Raw genomic sequence first — 19,678 nt, forward strand, 5'->3', positions numbered from 1 at the left:
GGGGCTCTCCCGGGGCCATCACGGCCCCTGGCTGCCCGGCGTTTACCTTACACGCTCCCTCCAGGAGCAGATGAGGGGAGACACAGTAACACACTGAACTGGGGAACTGCCTTCAGAAGATGGATCCTCCGATGCGCCCCGTACTGTGCCGATGCTTTGTGGACAATGAACGATTTTTGCATCTGATTCACAGAAAACCTACTAGGCCAGCGGTTCTCAACCTGTGGGTCGCGGCCCCTATGGCGGTCGAATGACCCTTTCATAGGGGTCGTCTAAGACCATCCTGCACATCAGATATTTACATGACGATTCATAACAGTAGCAACATGACAGTTATGAAGCAGCAACGACAATAATGTTATGGTTGGGTCACACCATGAGGAACTGTGTTTAAAGGGCCAGAAGGTGGAGAACCACTGTCTTAGACGGTGTAGCCCTGCCCCAGCGTGGCGCTCCTGAGACAGCCTCGCTCCGTCCACTCCGCCGGGACCTCCACGGGGTTCTGCTGACGATGGTTCTGTCACTCAGAAAACACAGCCGACAGCACCTAGTTTTACGGATTCGATCTGATTGCTGATAATTCACATGCGTGCCCATGGCCCTTGAGAAAACACATTCCATCTGAGCTGTCACATGGGTATCCAATTACCCTCTGTGGGAACCGAGTAGCAACATTTTACTTTCTTCGTTGATACGTTAAACACGCATCCTTTAAAAATACATGACAGTGGGTTTTTCTACTTACAAAGCAACACATGTAGGGTGCCCCCCCAAACGTATACGCACTTTGAATAATTATTCATTCCAATGGGCTAAATCTGAAAAGAAACATCAATTGAGCTATCAGAAGTAAGAAGGGTGTCTACATTTTTTGGGGGGGGGGTCACCCGTATTTAAGTAGACAAGTTGAAAAACACACAAAAAAGTACAACATCCGCCGTCATTTCACCACTCAGCGATTTAGACCGAAGCTAACACGGCGGGGTCTTCCCCGTGAGGCGTCCGGCCCGCCTACCTGCCTTGGTATCTCCGCGCTGTCTCAAGCTGCACACACGGCTTCATAGCCTCTTTTCCACGTAGAACAACGTGGTGGACACTGGCAAAGCCGTGATCGGACGTGACCTCGCACGGCAGCGATAGAGGCACCGAATATGCTGGAATCAACCCCATATTCCCCCCTGGTTTCCGCTGGTTTCACCTCGCGTGTGTTTGTGTTTTATTTTTCTGATATAAACGTGGTGAGTGCCTGGGTCCTGCGTTTCTGCGTGTTCGTTTGATTCCTTCCTTAGGACAAATTCCTAGGCCTGGAATTTCTGGATCAAAGGGCAAGCATGTTTTTTAAGAGTTTTAAGAACATGTTTGCCAAACTGTTCTCCAGAAAGCGGGCTCTGGTTTTCTCTCCAGGGGCTTTTATTCGGGGAAGCTGGACACCCCGTCAGCCCCGGCGGTGTCCCATTTCTCTCCACCGCCCCCCGCCTCCACCAAAGGAATTTAAAACAATTTCCAAATACGCTTAAGCAAAAAGGAATTAGGGCAGCAAAATCCGACACAAGTGCTAGTCTATAGTAAAGCCAAAATAAATGACTTTGGGATTAAAATAGTTTTCTGGAGCAGCACGTTAATCATATACATTTGCACAGGCACGGGGAGTGAGCCCTAACTCCTCCCGACTTTAAAAAAAATAAATAAAAGACCAGTCCTTCCTTCACTCTTTGCCCTTTCTCCTCCACACCCTCCGAAAAAATAAAAACAATAGAAAAGGCGGGAAAATCCAACAAAGGCCCCGTGATCTTTGTCGTCCATTTAGAACGTTACCTGAGCCTTAATTCTGTCACAAGGTGCAGATGCATGTCACTCTGTGTCCGCCAGTCTTTCCCTGGAGCCTGCCTTCTTTATAAAAGTGAGACGGCCCGGCTGGCGTGGCTCAGGGGTTGAGCACTGACCTACGAACCAGGAGGTCACGGTTAGATTCCCCGTCAGGGCACAGGCCCGGGTTTTCCTCTCGGTCCCCAGTAGGGGGCGTGCAGGAGGCAGTCGATTGATGATTCTCTTCCATTTTGATGTTTCTCTCCTCCTCTCCCTTCCTCTCTCTGTAATCAATAAAAAAATTGTTTTAAAAAAAGAAGGAAGTGAGACTCCAAAGATTGGTGCAGTTATGGAAGGCCCCAGGGCTAATGAGCAGCAGAACCAGGATTTAGACCCAGAAGCCACACTCTTTCTACTGCAGCTGCCTTGGTTGCCGTGGGGCCGCCGACAGGTGGTTCTGATGCCGAGATGTTCTAGGGACCTGAGCAGAGTGTGGAGAGTCTGACCGTTCAACAGTCACTGCTCAGGTGCTGGGAGCGAGTCCGAACCCCCCGGAGGTCACCCTGTGCGTCAGCAGCAGCGCATAAAAAAGGTACCTAAGGCCACCCTCCTTCTACATTTAAAAATATATATATATTTTTTATTGATTTCAGAGAGGAAGGGAGAGGGAGAGATAGAAACATCAATGAGGAGGGAGAATCATGGATCGGCTGCCTCCTGCACGCCCCCCACTGGGGATCGAGCCTGCAACCCGGGCCTGTGCCCTTGACCGGAATCAAACCCAGGACCCTTCCATCCGCAGGCCAATGCCCTATCCACTGAGCCACACCGGCGAGGGCTCCTCCTACTATTTTAACAGGAGGGTCTACGGCAGTGGTTCCCAATGTGGGGCACATACCCCTCAGGGGGGCAATTTGATGTTTAAGGGGGGCAATTTGAGAATGAGTTATTAGTGAATTTTTTGCATTTCTTATGGTTCTAGAGGCCTCATATACTGTATATAAATACATATTGTGACGTATTTATGCATTTCAGGTCTCCATTACGTGTGGGGGTTTTTTTTAGGCTTATGATTTTATTTTTTTTTCTTTTTCCCCCCCTTTATTGAATAAGATATTACAAATGTGTCCTTATCCCCCCAATGTCCCCTCATCCCCCCAATCCTGCCCTCACCCTCACCCCGTTGTCCACATCCATCACTTATGCTTACATGCATGCATACAAGTCCTTTGGTTGATCTTTCCCCCTCACCCTCTATTATGTTTTGAAACTTTATTTGCTATTTTTTCCTATCATTTCATATTATTATTCTTTTAACAATTTCTCAGGGACTTCCTCCTCAGGACTTCAGCTGTCCTTCCGTTCTTTTGTTTTTCTCTTTCGTGGATGCCATGCTGTTGGGAAGCTTGTTTAGACCCAGTGAATGGCCTTTCGGGCTCCCTCCCCGTGTCTGGGAGTCACTGTTTGAAGAATAAGAATTCTATGGGGGGGCATCAGGATGTTAGAGATGCTCGGATGGGCGTGGCCAAGAGAGGGGGGGCCGCTGGTCTAAGGTCTTCTCAGAGCCCAGCTTTCTCGGCGCACACACAGCGTGACAGAGTCCTTGTCGGTGACGCTCACGCACCTGCAGAGGACACACACGGCCCTGCAGGGGGCGCCGATGGCAGGGAGCTCTGCGCTGCTCACCTCGCGCCCAGGAGGCTGAACAGGCGTTACTGACAGGCGCGGCGGCTGCTCCTCTGAATTAATTTCCAAGGATCAAGACATCTGCCCATTCACTCCACCCTCTCCTCTGCCTGTGCACTGAGCCTGGGGCTCAGGGATGGGCCCGGCGCCCTCTGAGTTCCGTCTGTAAGGCTTACACCTGCTGCCCGGCGTGGGGGGCCAGCACCCTCCCGACGGGCCCGCAGCGTCTGCTGAAATGAGCCCAAATCTCAGAGGAATTTGAATCCCACAGGCCTCAGGCCCAGGATGGGAGTATATACAGCGTGGGTTCAGCCAGGTGAGCGCATTCAAAGGCCCCCTCCCCCCCGGGGGGTTGCCAATCAAGACTCAGTAATTCTGAGCCGGCTTCCCTTTGACCTATAACCCTGGTGTTCATCAGTTTCCTTTCTCTCACGTTGGCCTCACGTCAGCAAAGTGCCCCCTGGTGACCAAATGTGGAACTGCTACGGTGTGTGTGTGTGTGTGTGTGTGTGTGTGTGTGTGTACACATACAATATGTATGTACACTAGCATATCAACCATATCTCCCAGATATTTTTTAAGCCGTTCTAATTTCAACTACCCCTACAAGTGCATTCACATTTTTGCTCTAGAAAATGTGGTTAAAATGCATATGAAATGGAAGGGTACCTGGTCTCAGTGGTAAATTACTGGGCAATTCCCAGGAGCCTCTAAAAAGGACAGAGCCCATTCATAAAAATAAATAGCTTCGGTAAAAAGCCGTTTAGAAAGTACATGATTTGCTAGCACTGCTCTTCGTCTCAGGCCCGATCGCGTGCAGCGCATGCCCGATGTGGCTCCGGGAGCACCTTCGAGCCGGTGCCCAGCCTGTGGCCTCCCCCATCTTCTTAGTTTTCTTTGTTTTTTTTGTTAATCCTCATTGAGGATATTTCCCACTGATTTTAGAGAAGGTGGAAGGGAGGGAGGGAGAGGGAGAGACAGAGAGAGGAACTTCGATGTGAGAGAGACACAAGTACTGGCTGCTTCCTGCATGTGTCCTGGCCGGAGCCAGGGATCGAGCCTGCAACACAGGTGTCTGCCCTTGACGGGGGAGCAAACCCTAGAGCAGCGATTCTCAACCTGTGGGTCGCAACCCCTTTGGGGGTCGAACGACCCTTTCACAGGGGTCGCCTAAAACCATTGGAAAACCATATATAATTACGTATTGCTTTTGTGATGAATCACTATGCTTTAATTATGTTCAATTTGTAACAATGAAAATACATCCTGCGTATCAGATATTTACATGATGATTCATAACAGTAGCAAAATGACAGTTATGAAGTAGCAACGAAAATAATTTTATGGTTGGGGGTCACCACAACATGAGGAACTGTATTAAAGGGTCGCGGCATGAGGAAGGTTGAGAATCACTGCCCTAGACCCTTCGGTGTGCCGGCCGATGCTCCAACCACTGAGCAACACCAGCCAGGGCTGCACAAATACAGTCTTTACGTAGAAAACAGGAAGCCCCACATGCCAAAAATCTGATTCCAAAGAAAAAACAGTTATTGTAGGCAATTTATAATGAAAGCAGAAAAGTGCTCATTTGGTAGGTTAGCAGGCGTGTACTATTTGTGGCAAAGAGTCAAATGATAGTTACTATGGCGACCAACATCTGGGGTCATGTGAACAACTCATTGACAGCCCTACATACACCCTTTCGTCGGCAGGCTCTAGGGCTTTTATATTTAAATTTCAGTTCCTTCTATCTGATGCCTGGCTGTTTTCTCCGCTTTCTCTACTTCCTCTCTTCTCAGAAGTGCAGTGTGTCCAAGGCTCAGCAGTGGGTATTTTTAGACTCGCACTGCCGGAGAGCGTTTTCTTAGATCAGCGCCAGGGGAGAGCAGTGTCGTCTCTGCTTGGATGCCGCAAAATGAATGCAAATTTGCCTGTTTAACCAGCTGCTGCCGGAGGCGGCGGCGTTGCCGCGGCGGACCAGCACGTCAAAGGCTCTATTTACAGCAGAAAAACCCCCTTTTCGCTAAGTTTCCACCCAGTCCTCCCGGGAGCTCACCGCCATAGGTGATCACGAAGCTGACAAGACACCCCACTCCCCAACCAGAGGCGGGAGGGGGGCCCCCAAGAGGGTGTCGCAGGGTGACCTCAACACGGAGATGCTCTGGGCCCGGGTCTGGTTACCAGAGATCTGAGACGGCGGCCCCTTTGGAGCCCGTGACGCCTCCGCTGGGCGCCCCGGCAGGACACAGGGCCGGTGTCATGGCTGTGACCTCACAGCGAAGGCTGACCTTCCCAAAACATCTCTCTATCTGTGTATTTATTTATTTAAAGACTTTTTTCTGTTTCTTATTCTTTTTTAAAAAAAATTGATTTCAGAGAAGAACGGAGAGGGAGAGAGAGAAACATCAACGATGCGAGAGAGTCATCCATCGGCTGCCTCCTGTACACCTCACCCTAGGGATCGAGCCCCCAACCGGGCATGTGCCCTGATGGGAATCGAACTGTGACCTCCTGGTTCCTCAGTCGATGCTCAACCACCGAGCCGGGCTCCAAAATACTTAAAACCCCAGCACGAGCAGGCCCCATGGCTCGATTCTCTCTGTTCACCTTGACGAGGGATAAGGGAAGAGTGAACACCCATCGGAGGGCCAAGCGCCGTCATAAAACCGCCCAGATCCCTGGCAACGGCCGTGGAAGACCCTCGGTCGCCCCGTTCTTATGGGTCGGGTCTTGGCTCCCATTGGGGCGCCGTGACCTGCAGGCAGCCCGTTCGGCGCCACTCTGACGTCAAATGCACCCACTAGGCCAGCGGTTCTCAACCTGTGGGTCGCGACCCCTTTGGCGGTCGAACGACCCTTCACAGGGGTCGCCCAAGACCATCCTGCATATCAGATGTTTACATGACGATTCATAACAGTAGCAACATGACAGTGATGAAGTAGCCACGAAAATAATGTTATGGTTGGGCCACAACATGAGGAGCTGTATTTAAAGGGCCAGAAGGTGGAGAACCGCTGCACTAGACTCTGGGTACTGTTTTGATGACAAATGAAACGTAGGCGACTTCCGGTTTCCTCACGGACAGGAAGCCCTCGCCAAGATGGGGACCCCTCCCAGCGGGACAACAACACCCCCCTCCCCCCCTGTACAACAAAGGCCCTCCCCCGAGCGCTGTGTTCAGATACAAAGGATGTTGCCCAACACCCTCTCACTTCGAGCAGCGCCCAGAGGGACAGAGCGCTCTCCGCGCGGCAGACCAGTCATCTTTTCCGCCCGGCGCGTTGGTAAATAATGACTAACGGCCAGAGACGCCACCCCTTTCAGACAAGCACCCCATTCTAGACGCCCGGCTTCTGGGCTGCGTCTGGCCAGGAGACGCATCACCCAGCTCCCACACAGGAATCCGCTTGTAAGAGATTGTCAGACGCCTGACGCTGTGTGTAAAGAAATATGCCCAGAGAGGCAAGCCCCGTATCAGTCAAACTATGCATTTAAAAATAGACTGCGTACATTTCCCCCCAAAGAAGCATAGTAGGGCTACTGTATTCTAGACGGTGAATCCCAGGGACAGAACACAAATACCCACAGTCTGTCATGGTCAGCGTCCGGCTCCAAGGCTGAGTTATGCCACTGGGGTGCTCTCGTCCCGTGTCCCACCCCTGTCCCTTCCCTGCCTCCCACCTGAGCTCTCCGCCCCCCTCCACGCCTGTCGCCGACCGCCTCTCGGCCCATCCCTGAGCCGCTTCCTCCAGTCCCCTCCCCACCCCTCCACCCGTTCCCTGCAGCGGCCTCGGAACGGCTCTTCCTCCCGTTACTGATCGCCTGCCTGCTACCGAGAGCCTGGGCTTTAGGTCATCTTGTTTTTATTGATTTTTTTTTTTTTTTTGAGAGAGAGAGAGAGAGAGGAAGGGAAAGGGAAAGAGAAAGAGAGGAGAGAAACACTGATGAGAGAGAAACATCGATCGGCTGCCTCCTACACACCCCTTACTAGGGATCAGGCCCACAATCTAGGCATGTGCCCTGACTGGGAATCACACCGGTGACCTCTTGGTGCATGGGGTGATGCTCAACCCACTGAGCTACCCTGGCCAAGCTCAGGCCATCTTCCAGGGCTTGTCAGAGGTGACCCCAGCTCATCCAGAACGAACAGGGTGTCTGAGCGTTCACCATCTGCTTTCCGAGACTCAAAATAGCCAAGTGCCAAGTCTGAACACAGCACGAAGCAAAGACGGTGCAGTGGGTAGGGATTCCCCAAGAGGCACCGCATGGCTCCTGGGTCTGCGGTCTTCCCCTGGCCACGCTACAAAGATCCCAGTTAATCATCTGCCGAGAAGGCACCGCCCCGCAAGTCAGGCGCGAGGCCCAAGTTCAGCAAGAGGATTGATTCAGTGCCTGGCTCAGTCTAACGAATAAATTATGGGAAAGGAGGGGCCTGCAGGGGCAAACCTGACCGACACCGCCGCCCACGTGCCCAAGGTCGCCGTCGCCATCCCCAGGAGGACGTCACGAGCGATGCTGTACCTTAGGGAGGTCGTTTGCCTCTGGTGTCTTCCCCCAAATCCATCACCCGCTCTGACGACGAGGGAACGCCCGAAACCCCAACGGAGGGTGGGTTCCACAGACGAGCTCACGGCAAGCGCAGCCCAGATGGTCAAGGTCATGAAAAGTCACAAAAACCGGGAAACGGTCACAGACTGGAGGAGCCATGACAACCGAAGGCACTGCGGGGTCCTGGGGGGGGGGGGCCTGGACCTCGAGGGGTGCAGCCCTAAGAATGCTGCAGCTCTTACGGCAGGAGCGCACCTGTGCGAGCATTCAGGGCGGACCCAGGACTGTGCCAGGCAAGGTGCCCGGGTGAGCGAGCGGTCCACGGGCAGTCTCTACCTCCGCAGCCTCCGGAAGCAGACAATGACGTTTGAAAAAATAAGTTCTGCCCGGCTCCGTGGCTGAGCATCGACCTATGCACCAGGAGGTCACGGTTCGATTCCGGGTCAGGGCCCAGGCCCAGGTTGTGGGCTCCATCCCCAGTGTGGGGTGTGCAGGAGGCAGCTGATCCATGATTCTCTCTCATCATTGATGTTTCTCTCTCTCTCTCCCTCTCCCTTCCTCTCTGGGGAAAAAAAAATAGTCCGGCAAGAGCCACGCTGAGATGAACCGGAATGCAGAGGAGCAGAGGAGCTCGAGGCGGAGGTGTGGGTCTCCGCTCTGGGTGCCTTCAGGCTAAATCACTGCACATGAGCAAGTCTCCATGCCTCACCCGTCCGACAGGCCAAGTACCAGCGACCTCACCGCTTGTGAGAGGAAAGGCTGCCCGAACCGGGGTCCGGCCGGGAACGCGGAAACCACACCAGTGGTTTTCAGGGAGAGGATTTCATACAAGGAGCCGGTTCAACAGGCGTCGAAGGACGAAAACACGCGACGGGGGCACGGAGCTGACAGAGCGACCAGGGGAAACAGCCAGGCCCCTCGTTCTCGGATCCTACAGGCCCGACGCTGGCACTCGCCTCCCGCCGCAGCCCTCTCGCGCCCCCTGTGGGCAGAGCCTGGGCAGGCGCAGCCTGAGGAGCCCCAGGGTCCAGGGTGCCTTGTGGGGCTGGGAGGCAGCGTAAATGTCAGCTGTGAAGGGCTCTGCAGGCTGTAAATGCCACCCATGGGTGCTGGCTTTTATCATGGCATCTAGTAAGGTCCCAGGCTAACCGCACGCTCCCCCACCCCTTCCTTTAAAAGGCACGGTACACAGGGTGGATTAGTCGAAGAGATTCACCTCCGGGGCTTACAGCATTTGAAGCTGTTGTTTTTTAAATATATATTTTTATTGATTTCAGAGAGGAAGGGAGAGGGAGAGAGAGATGGAAACATCAATGAGAGAGAATCACTGATCGGCTGCCTCCTGCACGCCCCACACTGGGGATGGAGCCTGCAACCCGGGCCTGTGCCCTGACCGGGAATCGAACCCTGACCTCCTGGTTCCTAGGTCGACGCTCAACCACTGAGCCGCGCCGGCCGAGAACGTTTGAAGTTGTAATAAATGGAAACCGTGGCTGGGGACCGCGTTCTGTTCTGTAACTGCAGCGCGTTTCCTGCGAAGCGCACTTCTCAGGGCTCCTTCTGACGCTGGGGCCTCCGTCTGATTACGTTCTGCAATAATGGGGGGTACGCTCTGAGTCAACGGGCCGGGCAGGACGGTTTTAGAGAACGAAGCGTGCGCTGCCTGCGATGTCACTCACATGTGCCCAACTGTCAACCACTGGGCCCGGGACTCTGCTTGTAGGGACGTGTGCGGGACGGTTTCACAGCGTGGAGGCCGCTCGGCCTTATCTCTTTAAAAGCTCAGCCCGCGAACCAGGCTTTTCTCTGAAACGCGGCACCAGGAAGTACAGTTTCCCGTAAGCCGGGCGAACCACAGGAAACAGAGGTGAGAGTGTGTACCCGGGTCTCAGGGCGTTTCAGAGAAATTTCTAGGAAATTCCTGCAACATGTGCTTCAGTCTCACTGCTGAGCGCCAGAGCTGCCTGTGCTCCGGTGCGTGAAGACACAGGGCGCCCAACACGCCGGAAGGTCCCGCGTGGAGTGGCCTTTTCCGAGTCAGCGACACTGAGGCCACGAGGGCCCTCTCCTCTCTCCTCCCTGCGTGGGGGGGTCTGGTCTTCCCTCGAGACCGAGTTTGAGGGCGAATCCACACGAGAGCGTGTTCGTATGCCCCAGAGCGATGAGACGGGCACCGCAGAGGACAGAGCGGGCCTGTGCGGCCGGAACGGGCGGGCACGGCCCTCGGAGGAGGACAGCAGGTGCCTGTGGCGACTCCTCGAATTATGAACATTTGTCCCTCAGGCTAAATGACCGGCTGCCACAATCCATGCTCACAAAATAACTGAAAAACAAAACAGATTGCCCTGAGCTTTTTTTTTTTTTTTTAAAGGATAGAGCAATCTTTTCTTTTTTCAAATATAATTTTATTAATTTCAGGGAGGAAGGAAGAGGGAGACAGAGATAGTAACATCAATGATGAGAGAGAATCATTGATTGGCTGCCTCCTGCATGCTCCCCACTGGGGATTGAGCCCACAACCTGGGCATGTGCCCTTGACCGGAATCAAACCTGGGACCCTTGAGTCCGCAGGCCAACGCTCTATCCACTGAGCCAGACCAGCTAGGATGCCCTGAGCTTTTTAAAAAATATATATTTTTACTGATTTCAGAGAAAAGGGAGAGGAAGACAGAGAGACATCAAGGATGACTGGCTGCCTCCTGCACGTCCCATACTGCGGATGGAGCCCACAACCCGGGCTTGTGCCCTGACCGGGAATCGAACCGTGACCTCCTGGTTCATAGGTCGACGCTCACCCACTGAGCCACACCAGCCGGGCTGCCGTGGGCTGTTTAATGAAGGGGTTTGTGGAGCAATCTTGATGACGTTTAGGAGCTAAGACCCGCTGGTCCTGCCAGAGAACCGTGTGCAAGACGGGAGAATGAAAATGACGTGACTTGGCAAAACGAGCCGAGGCCACAGGCGCGGGGAGACCGAGTCGCACCTCAGACCTCACACTTGCTGACACGAGACCCGGGCGTCAGTCTCCTTATCTGTGCAATGGAACTGGCCGTCCTGTCTATCTCGTGATTCAGATCAAATAAAAAGTATTTTCACCATCACACAGGGCTATACAAATACAGGCTATCGGCTGTGATATGATCATCATCCGTGACGATAGTATCTTCTTTAAAGAATTCTACCCACCACGCAGCTCCTAACGCGTGGGAGAAAGAATGTGCCGTGAAACACCAGCAGGTCGATGGTCTCATCCAGGAACCTGAGCGCTTGCAGGACACGCCGTGGACGTGCCTCTTTGCTGTGGCCCGGTTTCCCGCGAGCCCTGCCCGCGCTCTAGTGGATGCACCCTCTGCAGCCCCGCAGGCCCGGCGGAGACACAAGTGCCCTCACTGGGACAGGAAGGCTCTTCAGGGTCTCAGTTCAGGGAAGACACTGGCCGAGTGAAGTGGGAGCACAGCAGGCCGCCTCCGTCTGTCCCGACCGCCTGGTCCAACACGCACACGTGACCTTCAGCGGAGAAAACGCGTAGGCCTGAGAGACCGCGTCCGCCCCGGGGGCGAGGGGGGTGGGGAGCACTCCTGGGAGCTGGGGCCACTGCTCTGGCCGAGGCCCGCGGAGCACGAGCCACGCTGGCCTGCCCTCTCCCACGGCCGCGCGCACGGCTCACACCGGCTGAAGTGCTCCAACAGGCGGCGCTGTGTTCAACGGGCGGACGAGCTGGTGTGTTCCTCCGGGGAGCACCTCCCCCATGGGCATGAACACAGGCCGCGGCCGCAACGAGGTGCCTCACAGACACCCGGAGCCGCGGGGCCAGATGGACGGGCACAGGCTCACGGTCCCACTCACAGCAAGTTCAAGCCAGGAGACAAGCCAGGCTCGTGGCCGCCTGGCGTCCAGGACCTGGATGCTGGACCCGAGGCGTGCTCACCTGTCAGCATCACCTGCGCAGGCACGAGGGGCGGCCTTTCGGTGCGTGTCCCGCTCCAATCGGCATGTTTAAGGGACAGCCAGCCCTACGCAAGTGGATCTAGAATGATCCCCGCGATACACTGTTCGGTTAACAAGCGAGGGCAGGAGTGCGAACGGGGTGTGCGGTGATGTGTGGGCGCCCCACCCCCTCCCCGCCCGGTCCGGGCTCCCGTCCCCCGGCCGCAGACAGGGTTGGCCACACGCGGCCCAGCCGTCCTGCTCCTTCCCGGGAATAAGGAACCAGAGCCACCTGTTCCTCCACCGGCAGGCCGCGACGGCCGGTGACTCACTGAGGGGCGCACCGCAGGCCGCCCGGACTCGGGTACACGTTGTTCCCCGAGGCTTCCCGAGGACCAGGCTGAAGCCACTGTGCCCAAATCATGTGCTCATTCTCACTGGGCATGTGCCCCACGCGGAAATATAGCACAGCGTGTCCCCCCACAGCGCTCTCCACCAAGAGCTTCACCAAGACCCGGCTCAGGTTTGCTTCCGACCTCACCCAGCTGGTCCCAGAGGTGCCCAAGGAGGCGGACTCGGCGGGGGTGGGGGGGCTTCTAGGGCATCTCCTCCTCCTCCTCCTCCTCCTCCTCCTCCTCCCCCTCCCCCCCCCCTCCTCCTCCTCTTCCCTCTCTCCCAGGGCAGTTTTACAGTCCGAATTGGTGTGGAAATTCTCATACAGGGAAGGACCCCGCTAGGTTAGCAGCTGCTGAGAACTGCTCATTCGTCTCCAGCCAGGCTTCCTCCAGAGACTTCTTCCTTTCTCATCATTTCAGGTTACGTTGCACCCCCTTTCTATCACTTTCATCCATAAAATTACACCCTGAAGTCTACACGCCAGACAGATACAGCCACGCTCCCTGTCTCCCATCTCAGAGCAAAGCGGAGGATCCGACACCCCCCCCACTCGCAGACCTCAGCCCACGCGCATCTGCAGCGGAAGGAAAGGAGCAAACTCGGTTGATGCTTTTTTACATTAAAAAGAGAGAGAGAGAGAGAGAGAGAGAGAGAGAGAGAGAGCGAGCCCGGCTGGTGTGGCTCAGTGGTTGAGCATCCAACTATGAACCAGGAGGTCACGGTTCGATTCCCGGTCAAGGGCACATGCCCTGGTTTAAAGCTCGATCCCCAGTGCAGGAGGCAACCAATCAATGATTCCCTCATCATTGATATTTCTAACTCTCCCTCCCTCTCTGAAATCAGTAACAATATATAAAAAAGAGAGAGAAACATTGATCGGTTGCCTCCTGCACGTGCCTCAACTAGGAATCGGACCACAGCCTGGGTACGTGTGCCGACCAGGAATCGAACCTGACACCTTTTGTTGTACGGGAGAACGCTCCAACCAAGCGAGCCACACCAGCCAGGGCTTTCCTTCTCTTCATTTTTATATTTACTCATTGATCTCAGGGGGAGGTGGGGGGGGAGAGATCCATTTTTGTTGTTCCACTCATTTATGCATTCGTCGGTTGACACTTCTGTGTGCCCTGACCAGGGATCAATACAACATTGGCGTATCAGAGTGACACTCTAACCAACTGAGCCACCCGGCCAGGGCCCAACTAGCTTTTCAAAGTTGTCTTTTTATGCTATAACTTGTAATTAACTTTACAGTTACTGTGAGGTCTCACGTTTTATGATCTTAGCTACTGAACAAAAAAACCTGTCCTACTCTCCACACGCAAATGACCAGCTTGTCCACGTTATCTCAGGAATCAAGAAACAGCTGAAACTAACTCTTGAGTAAAACCTACAGTTTGGTGATTTGGAAATGTGGCTCTGATGCTATCTCTAAACTGCACAGCCGTCTGTTTACATAGTCAGTATTTATTCACTAAGTGGCCCAAAGCAACTTTCTCTAGAGAAGGCCTCTGAGATGATTTCTTCATCTTTATTAATGGAAAGTTTCAACGTTGAAGAACTAAAATAATTTCATTTATATAATTTCCTAAAACTGAATAATCCTTCTTCCTTAGCCCAATACTGGTGTGCCCGTGCGCCTTAAAAACTGAACGGAACACCCATGTTCATAGCAGCGTTAGTCCCAACAGCCAAGAGGGGGACGCCAGCCAAGGGCTCGTCGGGGGACGAACGGGTAAACGAGATGTGTTGCCTACACACAACAGAGGATCACCCAGCCTTAAAAAGGGAGGAAATTCACCCTGGCCGGGTGGCTCAGTGGGTTCGAGCGTTGTCCTGACAGGCCAAGGTTTTGGGTGTGATCCCTGGTCGGGGCACATGCAACCAGCCAATGAATGCATACATAAGTGGAGCAACAAACCGATGTTTCTTTCTCTCTCTCTCTCCCCTTCTCTAAAAATCAACAAAGTAATTTAAAAAAAAAAAGAAAAAAGGAAGGAAATTCTGACTCACGCTACAATATCAATGAGCCTCGATGGCATGTTGCTCAGTGAAACAGCCACACACAGAAGGACAAAGACGGCAGGATTCCACTCACGTGAGAGGCCTGGGACTCTGACATTCAGAGAGACGGAAGCAGAAGGGCAGCTGCCGGGGGTGGGGGGGGGGGAATTCACGGGGAATTAGCCTTCGATGGGGGCAGAGCTTCAGTTTTACAAGATGAAGAGTTCTAGCAGTTGCCTGCACTACCCTGTGAATGTCCTCAACCCTACTGAACCGTACACTTAAAATGGTGAAGATGTGACACTTCCTGTGACGTGTATTCTGTCATAAATTAAAAAAAACACCAAACAACCTGAAGGTAGAAACAAAGGTTGAGGAGATTCCTTATTGCGCTGCGCAGGGGGTCACCTCTGGGAGCGCCTAGAGGCGGGGAGCCGTGTATAATAAAAAGGCCACTTTGAAAATCCGTAATCGGCCCGGGTGGCGAGGCCCAGTGGGTGAGCGTCGGCCTGTGAACCAGGAGGTCGCGGTTCGATTCCCGGTCGGGGCACAGGCCCGGGTTGTGGGCTCGATCCCCCGTGTGGGGCCGTGCAGGAGGCAGCGGATCAATGATTCTCTCTCATCATGGATGTTTTTCTCTCTCCCTCTCCCTTCCTCTCTGAAATCAATAAAAAAAATATATATATATATATTTTTAAATATATTTTTATTGATTTTTTACAGAGAGGAAGGGAGAGGGATAGAGAGTTAGAAACATAGATGAGAGAGAAACATCGATCAGCTGCCTCCTGCACACCCCCCACTGGGGATGTGCCCGCAACCAAGGTACATGCCCTTGACCGGAATCAAACCTGGGACCCTTCAGTCTGCAGGCCGATGCTCCATCCACTGAGCCAAACCGGTTTGGCTAAAAATATATTTTTTAAAAATGCTGAAGCAGAACTGTCTGTAAAGCCTGACACCACACAGCGGTTCTCAACCTGTGGGTCACGACCATCGGAAAACAAATACAACGTATCAGATGTTTACATGATGATTCGTAACAGGAGCAACATTACAGTGATGAAGTAGCAACGAAAACAATTTTATGGTCGGGGGTCACCACAACATGAGGAGCTGTATTAAAGGGTCGCGGCATCAGGAAGGTTGAGAACCACTGAAAAGTGTGACTTCCTTTCCTGTTCAGCTCTCACAGCGTCCGCCAGGCTGGGGCCACCTTGCCTGTCCTTAGGGCTTATTCCGACGCCTCGTCCTTCTCCACAAGCCTCCCCCCAACCCCGCATTCACCCCCCCCCCCAGCAGGCCCCACCCTTCCTGCAGCTAAGAAAACCCACACCCACTATTTTATGAACTTCCTTCGTGTTCCTGCTTCTTTCTATTCCCCTGACCTCCTTCCTTCCTCTGCTCAGCGGCAGCCCCTCTCTGTGTGTTAAGACATTTAAAATGCTTCAATTTAATAAAAGAAAACAAAACACGTTCAATGGGGAAAAGTCAAACAACATTAGGAGACTGTGATGATGCGCCCAAGAGTGACCATGTACCAGGGTCAAGTGCATTGTCGTCTTGTAGCTGTTCTGCACCCACAAGCATAAATGCTCACACACACACAGGCCGTCACACGCTGCTGCCTCTATCAGGCGTGAAGTCGGACCCACGTTCTGTCTGGCAACTTGTTTCCCTGGTAAACAGGGCGGTGGGGGCACATCTGCCTCTCGGAGGAGACAGAGCTGGCTTCTCTCCGGCTGCTGCCAGTTCACAGTACTGACACGCTCTCCCGTGGGTAACAATCCCTGCCGAGGTGTGGACACCCCACAGCACCCCACGGTCACCAAGCCTCCGAACAACTTGGATTCTAGCAGCAACCTGCCGACAGAACAAGAGCAACCACCCTATCACGAAGCTAAAACCAGCCCAGCTCTCCCACCAGCCAGGCAGGGCAGGGCTGGCCCCTATTTAACTGGAATGACCGGGATGGAGGAGCAGTGACCTTTGCCCCCCACGGAGCACGGAGCCCTGCAGACCCTGCTCACAGTCGCTCAAGCCCAGGGAGTCTCTCCCCCCAGAGCCAGCCGTCGCTGCAGAAGGGACCCACCCGGGAGGGAGGCAGGCACAGCCAACAGGCTCCAGGGCCCTCCCGCCTGGCGTTTCTCCAGCAGGACAGGCCTCCGAGGTCAGAACCGCCCTCGCGTCACAGCTGGGTCACCCGAGAGCCCAGCGACAGACGTGCCAGGGCTGCAGAGGGGAGCGAGTGGTGAGACGCAGCCATCCCCCTGAAATCTGGATCCCAGCCCCCCTCCGATCCCAGCCTCCCTCCGATCCCAGCCTCCCTCCGCCCGCCATGCTGAGCTAGTGCCTTACACCCGACCCTGGAGACCTGATGGTAAATTTGACCTTCAGGGTTGCTCCTAAGGCAGTGATGGCGAACCTATGACACGCTGTCAGAGGTGACACGCGAACTCATTTTTTTGGTTGATTTTTCTTTGTTAAATGGCATTTAAATATATAAAATAAATATCAAAAATATACATCTTTGTTTTACTATGGTTGCAAATATCAAAAAATTTCTATATGTGACACGGCACCAGAGTTCAGTGAGGGTTTTTCAAAATGCTGACACGCTGAGCTCAGAAGGTTCGCCATCACTGTCCTAAGGGGTCGACGGTAAATTTGACCTTCAGGGTGGCTCCAAGGGGTCGCTCAGCTCAGTACACACTACGGGCGGAGCGATGGTCTGCCGAATGCTACTCCTTTTATCTTTTTAATAATTATAATTTTATTTTTTTAGAAAGAGCGTGGAAGAAACAGAGAGAGAAACATCCATGTGAGAAAGACACATCGATCGGTTGCCTCCCACACAGGATCGAGCCTGCAGCCGAGGCATGGGCCCTTGACCAGAATCGAACCCAGGACCATTTAGTGCAGGGGCCGGCACTCTATCCATTGAGCCAAACCAGCGAGGGCGAAGAGACTGCTTACAGCGCGATCGTTCGGAAAGGCCAGGGAAGACCACAGGTCCCCGAGGCCAGGGAGCCCGCGGCTTTTCCGTTGGATCGAACAATTCATTGCAGCCCGGCTTCATTCCCTCCGGAAAGGGGAGCTGCTCTCGCCTCGAGCTGCCGGGCGGCTTTAAACGGCTGTGCTCCTTCCTCGGCAACCCCACGCCCCCGGACGCCCCCCGATGCCCCCGGCCGACACGGAGATATGTCACTAGAGAGTGGAAGTCAGGCCTTGGGAGCTCAGCGCCCGCCCTTCAATCACTGGGCCTCCCTCCTCCCCTAAACCAGCTGAGATGCAGGGCAGTGACCCGGGGGCTCAGGGCGGATGGAATTACACACCCGGAGAACTCGCTCGAGAAGTCCCCCGGGAGAACATGCTGCCACGCGGTCTACTTTTAGACGCCGCGCCACAGCTCACGGGCACTCGATGGCCTGCTCGGCTCCCACACAGGATGCGGGCGGGGCCCGGGTCCACCGATCTGACCGCAAAATGGCTCTGGGGCCGGACGGCGGGTTCCAGGCCCCAGGCAGGCGCTCACGGGCTTTGGAACCTTCGTCCAGAGCAGCGGTTCTCAACCTTCCTGATGCCGCCACCCTTTAATACCGTTCCTCATGTTGTGGTGACCCCCAATTTCATTGCTATAAATTGAACATAATTAAAGCATAGTGATTAATCACAAAAACAATGTGTCATTATATATGTGTTTTCCGATGGTCTTAGGCGACCCCTGTGAAAGGGTCGTTCGACCCCCAAAGGGGCCACGACCCACAGGTTGAGAACCGCTGGTCTAGATTCCTGGTGCCTCGCGCTCCTCAGCGGCCAGGTGAGAACCTTCCTCTCTAGGGTGTGGGGAGGGCAGGTGGGAAGCGCTCAGCACGCCGGCCTGGCAGACAGCGAGGGTGCCATGAGCGTTAGCTTGGCGAGCGTTACCTGGCACAGGGGAGGGGAGGTGTGCCGCGTTCATTCTTAAACTCCGTTTCTAGCCACCTACACGGAGTTCTCAGATTTGTTTTCCTTCTTTTTTGTAATTTTTTCGCTCACAGTTGACATTCAATATTATTTTGTATCGGTTTCAGGTGTCCGGCACAGTGGCTAGACCAGCGGCTCTCAACCTTGGCTGCACATGAGAATCACCTGGGGATCTTTTTAAAATTCTGATTTCCGGGCCTCATCCTCCGGAAATTCTGTTTCTTTGTGATGGGGTGGGGCCACAACTTTAGCAACAAAGAAACAGAACTTCCGGAGGATGAGGCCCGGAAATCAGGATTTTAAAAAGATCCCCAGGTGATTCTCATGTGCAGCCAAGGGTGAGAGCCGCTGGGCTAGACAATCGGATGCTTTAACAAGTGTTCCCCCCTCCCCCCTCCCCTGCCCCAATATTTCCGCGCCTGGCATAGTTATTACCTTTTTCAAAACTGATTTCAGAGAGGAAGGAAGAGATAGAAAGATCAATGGCGAGAGCGAATCACGGATTGGCTGCCTCCTGCACGCTCCCTACTGGGGATGGAGCCCGCAACCCGGGCCTGTGCCCTGACGGGGAATCGAACCGTGACCTCCTGGCTCACAGGTCGATGCTCAGCCCCTGCGCCCCGCTGCCAGGAGGTTACTGTAACATTATTGACTCTATTCCCTGAGCTGCACTTTACAACCTGCTGACTATTTGGCAACGACGAGTTCCTGACTTGCTTTCCTCACATAAAACTTTGATGTCTTTTGAGAAAAACACTTGCTCCGCACACCGTGAGGCACGTGTAACGACTGCTACATGAGAACAACCGCGGAGAGGCCCACGCGGGGGCTCCGTGGGGAAGAAGCCTCGGACTTAAGGTCAAGGCCCCTCGGTGGCCTGGCGCCTGGTCATGTGACTCTGGGAGAATTTTATGGGACACACTTAGCACAGCCCTTCGTCAACCGCTTTTACCCTTCACCTCCCGGAACCTCAGTTCGCTCGCTCACAGAATGGGACTGACGCTAGCTCCGCTGACGGGTGGGCCTTTATGAAGGTAGAAATAATGTCCGGAGTCCAGGACCTTCCGCAGCCCGTCCACACCCACGGCAGCCACTATTCCAAAGCCTCCTGCTGGGGGCAGGGAACCCTCCAGACAATGAGGATGAGCCGAAGGGACTGAGGCAGACGGAGCCTCACGTCAACTCGGACCCCGAGGGCACCGTCTCCGTCATTCACTCACGAAACGTGTGTTAGGGGCTATCGCTACGCGCAGGCTTCGTTCTGGTGCCGCGAAACGACCGTGAGGGTAAGTCCTGGCCCCACAGACTCTCCTCCTAAAGCAGCGGTTCTCAACCTGTGGGTCGC

General features: G+C 54.1%; 1 protein-coding gene across 1 annotated transcript in view; it reads right to left on the reverse strand.

The window, feature by feature from the left end:
• The window catches only part of RNF157 (ring finger protein 157), a 62,883-nt gene that overhangs the window by 25,993 nt on the left and 17,212 nt on the right, over positions 1-19,678 (reverse strand). The window lies entirely within an intron of this gene.

The sequence above is a fragment of the Myotis daubentonii genome, chromosome 16 (genome assembly GCF_963259705.1).
Source record: "Myotis daubentonii chromosome 16, mMyoDau2.1, whole genome shotgun sequence".
NCBI lineage: Eukaryota > Metazoa > Chordata > Mammalia > Chiroptera > Vespertilionidae > Myotis > Myotis daubentonii.